Source organism: Ursus arctos, unplaced genomic scaffold (assembly GCF_023065955.2).
Source record: "Ursus arctos isolate Adak ecotype North America unplaced genomic scaffold, UrsArc2.0 scaffold_14, whole genome shotgun sequence".
Classification (NCBI taxonomy): Eukaryota; Metazoa; Chordata; class Mammalia; order Carnivora; family Ursidae; genus Ursus; species Ursus arctos.
Window position 1 is genome coordinate 65,603,425 of NW_026622808.1, and position 16,828 is coordinate 65,620,252.

General features: G+C 37.8%; 1 protein-coding gene and 1 long non-coding RNA gene across 2 annotated transcripts in view; one reads left to right on the plus strand and one right to left on the minus strand.

Annotated features, from left to right (window-relative positions):
• The window catches only part of SYN2 (synapsin II), a 194,720-nt gene that overhangs the window by 118,154 nt on the left and 59,738 nt on the right, over nucleotides 1–16,828 (plus strand). The gene's annotated exons all lie outside the window — the stretch shown is intronic.
• On the minus strand, nucleotides 12,085–16,422 carry LOC130543634 (uncharacterized). The gene is made up of 2 exons (XR_008959131.1): nucleotides 16,332–16,422; nucleotides 12,085–13,359 (listed from the first exon to the last, which is right to left on the minus strand). It is a non-coding gene; the product is annotated as an uncharacterized LOC130543634 (long non-coding RNA).

The window sequence follows — 16,828 nt, forward strand, 5'->3', positions numbered from 1 at the left end:
ATAGTACATAGTAGGCATTCTGTGAACTTGTGATAATTGGGGTAACTATTGGTTTCCTCAGAGCGAGGTCTGGACTTGTACATATCCTAGTATGGTTCCTCCTAGCATAAAATAGATATTCAAGAATTTTTAAAGAATTAATTGAATCAAGATTTTTACTTCACTTTGAGGGGAGTGCCTGTTATTTTAACTAGACATTTCTCAGCCAGGAGTGTCAGGCCCCTGAATGAGTCATCAAGTCAGGATCAGAGAGTTAACAATAGCCTAGTAAAGATGGACTGAGCTTATAAGCTGATTTGTGGAGCTGTATGTCAGCTTTTTTTGGAGAGCTGGCTTTTTTGGGGTAGCCTAGATTAATTAAGACTAGCAATACTGAACCCATAGCGTCCAGATAGAAAAAAACTATGGATCTTTCTGAGTTCCTTGGAAAAGGAAATGACAAACTCCTCCTTAATCAGATTTCTGGGCTTGAAACTAGGGATTTTTGTGAGGATGCTGTATTTCCGATTGCCAGTATGGAAAGGTGGAGCAGAGAGAAAGGTTGGGAGAAGAGGGGAAGAGAATGGGGACACAGTTAGGAGAGGGAAAAGGTAGCTAGTAATGCCAAGAGAAAAATAAGATGCCCTGAGAAAATAGTGGCTATGACCTCACCGTGCTTTTTTGATTGGTCAGTGATCAGTTGCAAACGAATTTTTGCTGGACAACTATTTCCTCACAGTAGACAGAATATCCACTGCATTGGGTTTGACTTTAGTAGTCACCATCCTCACAACCCTTTTCTAGTCTTGTGGGACCCTTGTGATCTAGAGTGAGCTTTTCATGTTTTGTGGAGAAAGAAGGGAGGAGGCATAAGTAACAGCTCTCCTCCTCCATAATCAAGTCTCAGACATCCTAGAGAGGTTCCCTCTTGTGATTACAGATGTTGCTCTAAGCTTTAGAGTCTAGGGCACTCTTGATTGGAGTTTAACCTCGGGGAGAAGCAAAAGTCATTGCAATTTCAATGTCACCCAGGAATTTTCTATAGGATAAATATATTTGATGGAAGTTACATAAAATCAGTGCAATTAGTTACAACCATGTGTCCCTTTCCCCACCTTCATAGGTATGTAAAAAGACTCACTTAAGATGTACTATCACTGTGATTTCTCCTTGCTCACAAAAGCTTCCAAATATAAGATCAATGGATCTAATCTTTATTCCTAGAGAAAACTGCAAAGCAATTTCTTCCAGTCATTCAGCATATATTTTTTGTTTTAGGTGCTTTAGTTTCAATGTTAAGATAGAGGAATTTAGTCCCTAAATTGTGCCTTACCAAGGTATAAATCTTTAGAAAAAGGAATATCCTGTTTTGTTTAAATCTGTTCTCAAAATCTACAAAGAAATGCTAGAAATTATTTAGACACATTGCCCTGGATTTTGTACCAATCAATGCTGGCTCCTACAATATCTCATCATTCATTATTTATAAAGGCCCTGGGAGACAGAGAACTAACTATATCCCAGTCCACCCTCCCAAATAACATTGGGAACTGGAACTAACAGCACTCTGGATGATATGAGTGGGTAGTGCCAGAAACTGTTATATAACCTGCTAAAAATTCTGCTTTGAGGTTGCAGTTAGAGTTGTCAAGTTTTAAATCCTCTCCCCTATGTTTTCTACCTTTTGCCCTTCTGGGAAAGTGTAGAACTTCCTACCCAGAAGTTAGCAACATCTTCCCTAGAGGCAAGAGGCAGCCTTCCTGGAGGGAGGTTGGAAAATGGGGATTCCCAGGTCTTCCTATCCTGGCCCTCTGTGCCACATTCTACTTAGTCTTAATTTTGAGCTGCTACCACATGGAGAATGTTAGAAGATATGGTTGTTATGGAGATGAATGTGGCATGGATATTGCATTAAAAAATGTAGTCTGATTAGGGAGATAGGATATATACAGGAAGAGGTAAATGAAAAGAGCAGGAAGTTTCAGATGAGTGATGTTCGTACAGTAAGAGGTAGCATAGGGAAATGGAAAGAGCAGTGACCTTACAGTTAGAAGACCTAGGTTGAAAGGCTCAGTCTTATGTTCATAGACAAACAAACCTTTTTTGCCCTAGCTTACTCATCTATAAAATGGGGATAATGATCTTCACCCTGCCTAACTCTCAAGGTTGTAGTAGGGTCAAGTGAGATATTATAGTATGTGAAACTTTGGAAAACACAATTTAAAATACAAACACAGGTGGGCAAGTGGAGAGTGATCTTATCCTATTTTAAGGAAACAGGCATAGAGAGATGAAAAACTTACTGAAAGTCCTGTGTTCTTGTGATGAAACAGCCACCTGTAGTTTAGACACAAAACAGAATGACTTTTTCTATTTTCCCCCTCCCTTATAGACCTTGTCTGCTGTAAGACTGTTAGGTAGCCAGGATGCTGTTACCCCTATATAAAGTATGTTTAGGGGTAGAGAGTGAGGAAGTTCAGGGGTCCATATTTTATCCTAAGGATATTGGTTATAGGGATATGCTGTCACCTTATTCATTTGGCTTGGCAAAGGTTTAACACAGCACTGACCAAGAGAAATATAATGCAAATTGCAAGTGTACACCTTGTGTGAAATTTTAAATTTTTTGGTAGCCACAGTAAAAAAAAAAGGAAACAGGTGAAAATAATATGTTTTGGTTAACATAATATGTATGAAATATTCTCATTTCAACATCACGTTGCCTGATTTCAAGCTATACTACAAAGCTGTGATCACCAAGACAGCATGATACTGGCACAAAAACAGACACATAGACCAGTGGAACAGAATACAGACTCCAGAAATGGACCCTCAACTCTATGGTCAACTAATCTTTGACAAAGCAGGAAGAAACATCCAGTGGAAAAAAGACAGTCTCTTCAATAAATGGTGCTGGGAAAATTGGACAGCTATATACAGAAAAATGAAACTCGACCATTCTCTCATACCATACACAAAGATAAACTTTAAATGGATGAAAGACCTCGATGTGAGACGGAAATCCATCAAAATGATAGAGGAGAACATAGGCAGTAACCTTTTCGACATCGGCTGCAGCAAATTCTTTCATGACACATCTCCAAAGGCAAGGGAAACAAAAGCAAAAATGAACTTTTGGGACTTCATCAAGATAAAAAGCTTCTGCACAGCGAAGGAAACAGTCAACAAAACAAAGAGGCACCCCACAGAATGGGTGAAGATATTTGCAAATGACACTACAGATTAAGGGCTGGTATCCAAGATCTATAAAGAACAACTCAAACTCAACAACCAAGAAACAAATAATCAAATAAAAAAATGGGCAAAAGATATGAACAGACACTTTTCCAATGAAGACATACGAATAGCTAACAGACACATGAAAAAATGTTCAACATCATTAGCCATCAGGGAAATTCAAATCCAAACTACATTGAGATACCACCTTACACCAGTTAGAATGGCAAAAATTGAAAAGGCAAGAAACAACAAATGTTGGAGAGGATGTGGAGAAAAGGGAACCCTCTTAACACTGTTGGTGGGAATGCAGGTTGGTACAGCCACTCTGGAAAACAGTATGAAGATTCCTCAGAAAGTTAAAAATAGAGCTACCCTATGACCCAACAATTGCACTACTGGATATTTACCCGAAAGATACAGATGTAGTGAAAAGAAAGGGCACATGCACCCCAATGTTCATAGCAGGAATGTCCACCATAGCCAAACTGTGGAAGGAGCTGAGATGCCTTTCAACAGATGAATGAATAAAGAAGATGTGGTCCATATATACAATAGAATACTACTCAGCTATCAGGAAGGATGAATACCCACCATTTGCATTGACATGGATGGAACTGGAGGGGATTATGCTAAGTGAAGTAAGTCAAGCAGAGAAAAACAATTATCATATGGTTTCACTTATTTGTGGAACATAAGGAATAGCAGGGAGATCATTAGGAGAAGGAAGGGAAAAATGAAGGGGGGGGAACAGAGGGGGAGATGAACCATGAGAGACTATGGACTCCTGAAAACAAACTGAGGGTTTTAGAGGGGAGGGGGGTGGGGGGATGGGCTAGCCCGGTGAAGGGTATTAAGGAGGGCACTTATTGCATGGAGCACTGGGTGTTATATGCAAACAATGAATCATGGAATACTACATCAAAAGCTAATGATGTACTGTATGGTGACTAACATACCATAATACAAAAAATTTTTTTATGTGATCAATATAAAACAAATCATTAAAGAGATATTTACATTCTTTTTTTTTTTTTCATAATAAATCTTTGAAGCTGGCATGTGTGTTTTGCCTCCCAGCACATCTCAACTTGTATTAGCCACATTTCAGGTGCTCAGTAGTTACATGTGGCTGGTGGTTACTCTATTTGACAGTGTAGGCTTGTACAGTTTCCTCTTTTCCCACCTTTCAGTTCTGTCTTTCTAACCTTCATTCCAATTTTCACTGCTTTCTTTTAATGGATCTTTTTATTTTCCCATTCTTTGGTTCTTAGACAACCAGGCTACTTCTCTATCTAAGTGCCAGGTATCCTCCTTTGGTCAGGTAAAAAATTCTCTTCTCTTCTAGCTACTATTCGAAATCAGCTAGTGTTCCTTGTACCATGCCTTTCTTTCTCTGTGAATATTCAGCTCTTTTGAACTGAGATTTCCATCTCATATTACTTATGTGTCTGTCTCTCTACTAAATTTTGTACGCCTTATGGACAAAGATAGTGTTTTATTCATTTCTCTGAACCCAGCCTCCTAGCACAGTTACTGGCCCCTAGAAGAAATTTGATAAATTTTTAGTAATTGAACAAATAAGTCAGCTTTTCCTGGATACCTCCCCATCTACTTCTTCCTCCTCAACAGTGATTTTTCTCTGTAATGATAGTTTTTGTTACAGAGCTATACTGTGGCACATAAAGACCACCCTTGTTGTTTGTGGTTTTCATTATTGCAGGAAAACAAATAGTCAGAATTTTAAACCATATTCTACAGTTCTTTCCAGAAGACTTTTCTTTAGTCACTTTTTAGGATTTCTGATTTTATCTATGTTGGGAAAGCCTTCAGAGTCTAATAGACTTGGCTGTTTAACTGCCTACTTGATTCCTGATGTTTCTCCCAGGTTCATTTCCCTATCCTTCTTGTCTTCATACCTGCCTTTACACTCTGTCCAGACTTTCCCTTCACTAGGAGTTTCTTATGCACTCTCAGCCCCAGTTGACCTTAAGGTGGAAACTCCATAACAGCAACTTAACGTGAAACCACAAAGTCATAGAATCCTGAAGTTAGAAATGATCTTACAGAGTCACATTCAGGGGTCTTCATACATTTTTAAATAGCTGATTTTTTTTTTTAAACAAAGCTTTAGGCACAACTCTTTCTATAAAACTACTGAAAATGGAGCTGCTTAAATGAAATAGGGCTAGAGGTTCCTAGAGTTAGTTTGAGGTTCCACAGGACATGGTTTGAGAACCACTAATCTGGTTCAACTCCTTCACAGTACAAATGGGTAAACAGAGACCTAGAGAAGTGAAACAACTTGCCTAATCCACACAGCAAGCTAGTGACAGGATCTGGACTAGAACCCAGATTTTCTTTCCAGGTCAGTGTGCTTTGAACCACAGTTTACTGTTTGGAGCCTCATTTCCCAAGGGGAGAAAACAGTAACAATGAGTCTTTTATTTTACTCTCCTTGATGAGATCTGACAGGGTCCACCTCTTCTTCTCCTCTAGTAAGTCAGGTTGGCCCCCTCTTGTTATTGTTTTTCTCTAGAACCCAGGCTGGGGCTTGCCTTAGCCTTTGTTCTGTTCCCAGTTTTTGTAGTGCCAAGAAGAATAGGGAGAGAGCGGATTCAGGCAGGTCATGGTGGCACAGATGTTTCCTGTCCCTTGGCTAGTCTGGCTGTGTCTTTCAGAGGCAGCTGAATGCCACGGCCAGGTGTGTCTTTCAGGGCCTTCCAAGCCCTTGGAGGTGGTAGGTGTTTATAACCGCAATTTCCTCACTAGCTTCTGTTTTTCACAGGCCTCTAGCCACTACCTGAGGGAATATATCTATCTATCTATATATTTTTTTAATATTTTATTTATTTGAGAGAGGAAGAGAGCACAAGTAGGGGGGAAGGGGCAGAGGCAGAGGGAGAAGCAAACTCCCTGCTCAGCAGGGAGTCCAACGCAGGGCTTGATCCCAGGACCCCTGGGATCTGACCTGAGCTATAGGCAGATATATAACCAACTCAGCCACCCAGCCCCCCCATCTTTTTTTTTTTTTTTTCAAAGACCGAGGGAATACATCAAAACCTCTACTTTAGGAGTCATCAGTCATTCAAAGGTCTCTGGGTCTGGTCATAATTTACCTCTGTATTCTTATTTTCCGGTGTCCCCTTCATGCATCCTATGTTTTCTCCCAGAGTATTGTGTTTTCTTCCCTTCCTCCTCATCTCCACTTGTTAAACTATTATTCATCCTTCCAGATCAAGCTTAAATGCCACCTTCTTTAAGAAGTTTTTCTCAAGGGGTGCCTGGGTGGCTCAGTCAGGTTAAGTGTCTGCCTTCCGCTCAGGTCATGATCCCAGAGTACCTTCTCAGTGGGGAGTCTGCTTCTCCCTCTCTCTCTGCTCCTCCCCTGTTCATGCTCACTCTCTCTCATTCACTCTCTCTCTAAAATAAATAAAATCTTTAAAAACAAAAAAAGAAGACTTCTCATTTCCAACCTTATGCAGCCTCCCTCTGTTGTAGTTTTATAACTTTTAGCCCCATCTCCCATCATTCCCTGCCTCATATTTTATGTACAGCAACTTTGTACATACCATGTTGTTTCTCACTTCTGTGGCTTTGCTTATGCTGTCCATTTACCACAATTCCCTACCCTATTTTTTACTTCACTTTTGCCTGGATAACTCCTATTTAAATTTAGGATGGGCACAGGCATCACTTTTTTCAGGATGCCTTCCTTGACCCCTCCGAGCTGAGTTAGGCTACTCCCATAACAGACTATACCTATCTCTATCTTTGTACTTACACACTGTGTTTATCTATTTTGTATCTGACTCCCACACTCGACAGTGTTGCAAGAGAGATATCTATGCCTTACATTTTCTATTTCCAGCATTTAGCAATATCTCACTAATAGTAGACACTTAATAAATATTTGTGGAATAGATGAATAAATCATTTTTATACTATTTTAATACTTTTATACTATTACATTAAAAAAAACTGTCTACCACTAGACTACAAGTTGTGTGACAGCAGGGACAGGGTTTGAGTCTTATTCACATTTTTGTTCCTCACAGGGCCTAATTCATAATAGGTATACTAGCTAGGGTTTTCCAGAGAAACAGAATCAATAAGAATTATATAGACACATAGATTTATTTTAAGGAATTGGATCAAATGTAATTTAATGAATTTTAAAGAACTCAGGCAAGAATTAATAATACAGACTTGAGTGAAATCTGTATTAGGCTGGAAACTCAGGCAGGATTCCTATGTTTGTCTTGAGGCAGAATTCTTTCTCTGAGAAACCTCTGTTTTTGCTTTTAAGACCTTGTACTGATTGGATGAGGTCCACATACAATTATCAAGGATAATCTCCTTTACCTAAAGTCAGCTTTGTGGATATTAATCACATCTACAAATTACTTTCACAGCAACATCTAGGCTAGCATTTGTGACTAAATAGTGGGGCACCACAACCTAGCCAAGCTGACACGTAAAATTTAATCATCACAGTAAGTGACCAATAAATGTTTGCTGAATGGAAGTATGCTTTTGAGCTTCCTATCTGAAGCTCAGAAAAAGAGAATAATCTTATTTATGTTTCCAGCAATAGTTTGAGTTCAATAATCTGAAAATCTTCTATCCACTAAACCCCTAACGGCTCTGAATAAAAAACACTAACATTCTTTAAAATACACAACTACATTTGCGAGAACATAATGGACTCTTCGGAGGCTAAAAAAGGAGATAGGCTGAGTAGTAAGTCTATAAGATGATGTTCCTATCAGGCCTCTTGGGATATCTGTCTTGGTAACCTTGGAACTTGGATTTTAATACCCACACAAGAATAGATGTGAATCTTCATGAGATAGGCATTAAAGCTGAGACCTACAAGTGAGCCTTGGATTTCAGTAGAATGATGGATAGAAAAAAAATCTCATTAACATATGGACATAAGAAAGTTGTTTACCTCAGCCTATGCTCTGGATACAAAAAAAAAAAGTCTCTCTCTCTCTGAGAATTCAATACCATAGGTCTATCTTAAAATGAGTTTGGAGTTTGGATTTATACTACCTGGGTAGTCCGAGGTTCTCCAAGTTGATTAGTTAACAAAAAAATATGCCCAACTAACAGTACCCCAGGGTGTCTAACAAAAGAAAACACAAACTTTCCTAAGATGATATGAGATCTAAAACTATAAGATGATAAAAAGATATATAAAATTAACATATTTAAAATTATTAAGGACAAAACAATTTGAAACATGATATAAGGCATATATGACAAATAGAATTTCTAAAAATAAAAAAGACATAAACATAGTCATTGAAATTAAAAACATGATGTACTGTTTAAACAGGAGATTAGATATTGCTGGGAAAAAATGGTGAATTGGAAGTTAAGGCAGAAATTACCCATGATACCCCTCACAGAGACAAAGAAGAAACATATGAAAGCAAAGTTAAGAGACAAGGAAGATAGAATGAGAAGATCCAATATACGTTTAATAATAGTTCTAGAAGGAGAGTATAGAGAAAATGGAAAGAGGCAATATTCAGAAGTAATGGTTGATCTTTTTCCAAAATTGATGAAAGGTCTGAGTTAGGTCTTTGAGTTCCAAAGGATAAATTAAAATAAAGCCACTTCTAGACATATTTTAGTGAAACTGTGTAACTGCAAAGACAAAAGTACATCTTGAGGGCATCCAAAGATAGAAGAGATAACCTCCTAGAAATCACAAACTGAGAACAGTGACTAAAATAAACAAAGGAATGATGTCCTCAAAAGCTGAGAAGGAGGAAAAAACCCACTCAATCTAGAATTTTCCACCTAATTAAACCCTAATTCGAGAATAAGGGTAAAATGGAGATAATTTTAGACAGATAACAACATCAAGTTTACATCTCAGAGACCATTTCCGAAAGGAGTCCTGAAAATGAGTGTCCTTCAGGAAGCAGAAAATTGAATCCAAAAGGAAGTTAATAACATGAGAAAAGCAGTAGTGAGCAGGAAAATTGGTAAATGTAGGAATAAATTGAAAACAAAACAGAAAAACTTGACTGTATGGAATAACAACAAAAATAATGACTAATTTAGAGAGTATGAAAACAAATTGAAATTGAAATATTGGGCAATAGTAATAAGTGACATGGCAGAGGAGTAAAGAAAAAAAGAGGAGTGATTGGTAGTAAAGCACACTAAAATTTGGGAGGATAATAGAGCTACTGATTAAATTTATACTTGAAAAGTAAAGCATGCATGTTAAAAGAAGAGTTAAGGGTAACCACACAACAGAAATAAAACGTGCAATTGCCAGACTATTAAAGGGAAAAGACTTGCACCAGGGACCCCATACAAGAAAGATTCTGCATACTTTGTAATAGTGAACATTCAGAATAACCTAAGTGTCCATCATTGGGAGAAAAGTTAAAATAAATTTGATATATTTAAACAATGAAAATAAATGAACCAGGGTTTATGTATTACCGTGAATACACATAAAAATTACAACATTGAGTGGAAAAAGGCAGCTTACAGGCAGGTGGATAGAGAATAACACCACTTACATAAAGGCCTCAAGCAAGTAAAAGAGTACTACATATAGTTTATCAATACACACATGTAGTAAAAATATATAAATCTGTATGTAGAAATAATACACATGCATTCAGAGTAGTTATCCCTGGGGAGGAGCAGTAGGGGAATGAAACTGAGGAGAAAGGTGCAAGAAATTTCAACAGCAAATCTTGCATTTCTTTTTTAAAAAAAAATCTGAGGAAAATGTGGAAAAATATTAAGATTTGACAAAGCTTGGTAGTGGGATAAACCGATATTTGTTATAGCATTCTTTTAATATTTCTGTGTGCTTGAAGTCTTTCTTCATTTAGACAAATAATGAACTTAAATTTGGAGAAATGTGTATAGCTTTTAGAAAAGTGTATAGTTATGTGTATAACTAATTCTAATTAGTTACATTTATTTTTCTCATAGTAAAACATGATATAAAGTGATGGCAGAAATTTAGACAGATGCCACTGTGCCTGATTAAAATGTGTAACTTAAAGAAATACACAGACTTGTATTTTACCAAAATCATTTTTTCTCTAAGTGGTAGTTTGCCCGGAGAAAGCAACATTGAATAAAATCTCCGATTTGTCCAACTTCCAATATTTGTTGCTTAACTCAAGTTTGATCTGACCAATCCAGAAGATTTCTTTATGTTCTAGTCATCATGCCCTTATAACATAAACTAGAGCATTTTCAAAGAGGAGGCTTCAGGCTGATGCTGTTTGATAGAATAGTGGCAGTATAGCTTGAAGAGGTGAAGTCTCTGGGAGGCCTGTTCACTGTCCCCAACAAGGCAGACGTACAAGAAAAGAACAGACTGGTTTTCTGTGGGCAGAGCCAAAACCAAACAGCAAACTCCAAGATTTGGCTCAGTTTAAAAATTGACTGACTGAAAATGAAAACAAAAACAAAACCCCTGAAAAACAGTAATTTTTTTGAGGCCCCTTGTTATGAACATTATAGAGTAGATCCTCACGTTGGGGTGGGAAGTGGGATTTGTTGACCTAGTTTTAAGCTTCCTACACATGAATGAATGATAGACAGACTATTAAGTCTTTAAGCCATTCTAGTGGCTTAGTCACATACCAGAATTATTGACACAAAGGGGAAAACTACTCTTGGCCTCGGGATTTCAGCTTTATCTTAGGAAAATCCCCAAAGTACAGAATCTGGAATCTGGGAAATAAACAACATTCAAATAGAAATCTCCCTTCAAGACAGTACTGTCAAGGTGTCTGTTTCATCATTCCCCAAATTCTAAATTATTGGATTCACAGGTCTTCAAAGGCCCCTCTCCTGGTCATTGGCAAACCAGAAAACAAGGAACTGGCTCCATCCTACCTTTCAGCCTATCCCTATGCCCTGTGACTTCCTCTCTGACATGTGCATATCCTATATTATACCATAACTGCACCACCACTTAGCAGGTTTTGTGATTTACACTTTCATGCTGCAATACTTTTGTTTAAGCCATTTCTCTACTTGAAATGCCCTTTCTGCATCACACATTGAAATCCTAATTGTTTAACTCCTGTGCTGTCAGAACCTGAAATTTCCTTTAGAAACCATGTAATTAAATTGCCACATTTACATATAAAGAAAATGTAATTCAGCTGAATTTCTAAACTACACAAAATTTCTCCCATTCACTCTATAATTAGAATCTATCACTCCTTTCTCTGTACTATAGCACAACAGAAAATTCTATAGAATGTTTGAGATTTTATCTGTTCTAAATTAACAATATCTTTGAAGGTTAAGCATCTTGACTCTAAAAGAGCACAAGAAATTTTTATTTTTAATTGTCATAAAATACACATAATATAAAATTTACTATCTTAACCATTTTTAAGTGTACAGTTCAGGAGTGTTAAATATATTCACATTGTTGTATAACCAATCTCCAGAACAATTTTATCTTGTAAAATTGAATATCTATATCCATCAAACAATGAGCACAAGGAATTTTAAAGAGATGTTTTATCATGTAAGGTGTGATGAAAGAAATAAAGGATTTTTTAAAGAATATATGTCATAACTAAAAAGAAACTGAAAACTTTAATTTCAAGAACTGGAGAATTATGATTCCTCATAAATGAAGAAAAGATTTTCCTCTTGAAATCTGCTATGGAAAAAAAGAGAATATTTATAATGGTTGATGATTTAGTGAGAAAGTTACCAAATTGTATCTAAAGGTGTTGGTTGTCTTTACTGTTTTGTATAAGTATCTATTTTTAAAGCTGTATTTTTATTACAAAAGTCATACTTGCTAGGAAGCCTTTTTAAATTAATAATAGAAATTCTTATGCTCAATTGTTTCTATTACAAAATTTTATTTAGTCAAAAGCACAAGTTTTAAAAGCATGCATAACAGTGAATATCTTAGGGGCACCTGGGTGGCTCAGTCGGTTAAGCATCTGCCTTCAACTCAGGTCATGATCCTGAGATCGAGCCCCACATGGAGCCCCACATCAGTTTCCTGCTCAGCAAGGAGTCTGCTTCTCCCTCTCCCTCTGCCCCTCCCCCCAGCCTGTGTGCACTCTCTTGCTCTCTCACTCTTGCGCGCTCGCGCTCTCTCGCAAATAAAGTCTTTTTTAAAAAAGTAAATATCTTAGAAAATTATTAGTAAATTGTGAGACTTTCAAAAGTGACTACTCTTTAAAATTCTGAGTAATTTCATATTTTAGAGTCATGTAAAGTGATTAATAAGATCTGCTCTGGAATCATGGTCATAAACCCTGAAACAACCATTCAGTAGTTGTATGACTTGAACAAATTAATCTCTCTGTGCCTTAGTTATCTGTTAGATTGGGAGACAATGTTATCTACCTTATATGATTGATATGAGGATTTATTCAATAAGGTATGTAAAGTCAGCACAGTAACTAGGGCTTACTAAGTACTTAATAAATATTAGCTATTATTAATTTTGCTCTAACTAATATAATTCTTGTGCGTGGACTCTGTGGTAAATAATCTACTCTACTGCTGTTAACACTAATTTTTATTCTTTGTGCCAGAGCTGGGTGAGGTCTATAGTCTTTCCTTTTCCTACCCCTCACCCAGTGCTTTGCATATTGTTGGACAAATAGTAGATACATAATCTAATAAATCTTTGTTGAATGAATGATGATAATATTTTTAAAGGTTTATGGAATGTATTTCATTATAATAGCACTGAATAATAAACTCCTTTTCAAAGGAATATATCCAATGCTAAGTAAAAATGAACTGGGTTTTCAATCAGTTTAAGGTGATTTTTAAAAATACTCTTTTGGGCTTGTTAAATGTGAGGAGCATTTCAATGGATCATGAGGGGTGGCTGAAAGGATGGACAAATTCATTGAGGGGAAGAGAGCCAGAACAGCACCATATATCTTTGCACTGCTATACCAAGGCATGAGCTTCTATCCAGATCCATTCTGGACAAAACTTGGTATAACAAGAAGAGCATTGGGTTGAGAAGAGATGACCATTCCCACAGGGTTCTTGTGTACATTGGTGATTTAGTAGTGAGCATAGTTGTCTTCCATGACGTTCCCATCACATGACCTTGGGCCATTTTTCCTCTTTAAGCCTCAGTTTCTTTCCCTATAAAAATGAGAGGATAACATTTAAGGTCCATTTCTTCATTCAGAATATGTGTTGTTCCATGTTGCTAAACTTGGGTGCATCTGGAAACCTGTGGCATATCTCTTCCAGGACAGTGCCAGTTATTCTCCCATCCTGCCAAAATTCAGTTGTTAATGCCTATTCTGGTGAGTAATATCTCCCCCTGAGTTGGTGCCAGTTGGAAAATTGTAGAATGGAATGTGCCACCTGGGTTTGGATTTGGAAATCCAAAGTATTGTTGCCTTGAGGTACAAGGATGTTTCTACCGAGCCATTGAGGTGAGTAGGCTGATAATAACAGCTGTGGCAGTTTTCACTTGCACTAGGAAATGAGGGTCAAACCTCCTTTGCTAATGATAACAGAATGAAGAGAGCTCTTTTCTTATTTTCTTCCAGCAATTTGCTGTATGAACTGCAGCACAGTATCACAAACAGAATCAATGTATCAGTAAAGTGATAAAAATAAGTAAAACTTACGCTTCTGTAATACATAGCCGTTTATATTCTTTATCATACTTGATTTCACAAGCACTGTGAATGGAACTCAGTAACTGTGAATAGTTTCCACATACTATAATGTCACCTAGTGATCTCTGTTCAATTCCAGTGTTCCTTGGTTTGGGGGAGAGTTGCCTTTCTTGCTCTAAGGGGGTAGCATGGTGGAATGGAAAAGGAATGTAGTCTACTTCTAACTAAGTGTATGACCTTGAATTAGTCAAGTATTTCCACTTTCTGGGCCTCTGTTTCTTCCTAAATAAAAGGCCTCTAAGCAAAAAGTCTTATAAACACTTTAATAACTAATATGTTGATTTGTACCTAAAATAAATTAAGACAGAGGATGGCCTCACCAAACACTGGAGTAAGTGATCGTATTTCTGTCTATAATTATAAATGCCTGATCAACATTCAAACAAAGAATCCATTTTCTTGAAATGCTCTCCATTTCAAAGGACTCACACAAGCACATTGTTCAACCCAGTGATTTTTACATAGAAAGGGGGAGGAAAAGTACCTATGGTGTGTGAATGGGTGCTGTGCTAGATACTTACATACTTATTACATACTTTACATACTCATTCAACAAATATTATCTGGCACCTAACATGTACAGGTATTGTAATAGAGCTGGGCATGGGATTGATACAGCAGTTACCATGACAGCAAAGTCACTGTTGTCATGTAACTTACATTGTGACTGGGGAGACAAATAATAAACAAATAGTCAAGGAAATTTTTTTTTAAAGATTTATTTATTTATTTATTTATTAGAGAGAGTCAGGGGAGGGGCAGAGGGAGAGAATCCTCAAGCAGGCTCCCCACTGAGCACAGAGCCCAACTTGGGGCTCCATCCCACAACCCTTGAGATCATGGATCTCTCAACCGACTAAGACACCTCGGCGCCTCTCAAGAAAATTTTTAAATAAAGATAATGTCTTTGAAGATAATATAGACAGAATGACTGGAGGGGAGGAGACTACCTTCGCTCAGGTAGTCTGGAAAAACGTAACTGTGAGGAGGTGATGTGTAAGCTGAGATTTAGATAGTAAGAAGCAGCAGAATGTGCAAAGGTCTAGTGGGAGGATATATCCTGCAACAAAGTGCAAAAGCTTAAAATAGATGGTAAATTTAGCATGTTTGAGGAATACATTAAAATCAGGGTCATTTAAATCTAACGAATTTTAGAAATAGGTCTTATCTTTATCCTATAGATAAAGATACAGAGAAATAAAGAGCCCAAGTTCAGGCAGTAAATTGAGGAGCTGAGACCTAAACCCAGGTCAATCTGGCTCTAAAATCCATGCTCCTTCCACTGAGCCATACCACTTGGCAACTGATTGAAATGCGAAATTTCGGAGTTGACATGAATAACTTGTTTCTTTGTCATATAGTGGGAAAGGTGCTCTTTCTTCATTGTGATTCAGGGAGTATATACTCCAGCTGAAAGGTGTAAATGACTATTTGCTTTTGACATTGATGAACATACAGTACTGTATTCTTATATGATACTATTTTATGTATTGTGGTTCCTCATTCCCTCAAGTCTCGGATGGGTGGGTGTCCTCTGCCAGGAATCAAGCAACAGGTCTTTATTAAGGATTTTGTTATGGGACTGAATGTTTGTGTGTCCCATCTCCCCCACCCATCCACCACCCCCTGCCAAATTCATATGCTGAAGTTCTAACTCCCAGTGTGATGGTATTTAGAGGTGGGGCCTTTGGGAAGTAGTTAGGTTTGGATGAGGTCATGAAGGTGAAGCCCCCATGATTGGATTAATGTCTTTATAAGAAAAAAACAGGAACACTTGGGTAGTTCAGTCAGTTAAGCATCTGCCTTTCGCTCAGGACATGGTCCCAGGGTCCTGGGGTAGAGGCGCCCCACTCAGCAGGGAGTCTGCTTCTCCCTTTCCCTCTGCTTCTTCCTTGACCCCTCTCTCTTCCCCCCTCCTCTGCCCCTCCCCCTCCTCCTCCCCCTGCTCTTGCTCTCCCTCTCAAATAAATAAATAAAATCTTTCAAAAAAACAAAGAAGAAAACAGAGAGTCCTCTCTCTCTACCATATGAGAACACAGCTATGAGAACACTGCTAGAAGGTTGGTCTCTCCAAGCCAGGAAGGGGGTCTTACTGAATAGACTGCTGCCTTGATCTAGACTTCCCATCAAAAATGTCTATTGTTTAAGCACCCAGTCTATGGAATTTTGCTTCAGCAGCTGGCGGAGATAGATATCTGTATCTATATATCTATATCTACTTATAGATAACATAAAGATAACATAATTAGGTAATAAATACATAGATAACAGGTATTTCTTATATATTTATATATATATAAATATTTGTATAAATATATAGATAATAGATATTTATCTATCTGTAGATCAGTAGAGTGAGAGTATATAGAAAGATAGGTAGGTACGTAGATAGACAGAGAGATTTATTATAAAGAGTTCACTCACCCAGTTATGGAGACTGAGAAGTCCCAAGATCTGTCAGCAAACTGGGTACCCTGGAGAGGTGATGATATAGTTCCAGTCCAAGTCTGAAGGCCTAAGCACCAAGAAAGCTGATGGTTTATGTTTCAGTCTGAGACCAAAGGCAGAAGACTGATGCCCTACCTCAAAGATAGGCAGAGACAGTGAATTCTTCCTTACTCCATCTTTTTTTCTTTTTCTTTTTTTTTTTAAAGGTTTTATTTATTTATTTGACAGAGAGAGAGAGAGTGCACAAGCAGGGGGAGCAGCAGGCAGGGGAAGACTGAGAAGCAGGATCCCTGCTGAACAGGGAGCCCCATGTGGGGCTTGATCCCAGGACCCCGGGATCATGACCTGAGCTGAAGGCAGGCGCTTAACCGACTGAGCCACCCAGGTGCCCCCACCATCTTTTTTTCTATTCAGGCCTTCAGTGGATCAGATTAGGTGTACTTACATTGGGGAGGGCAATCTACTTTACTCAG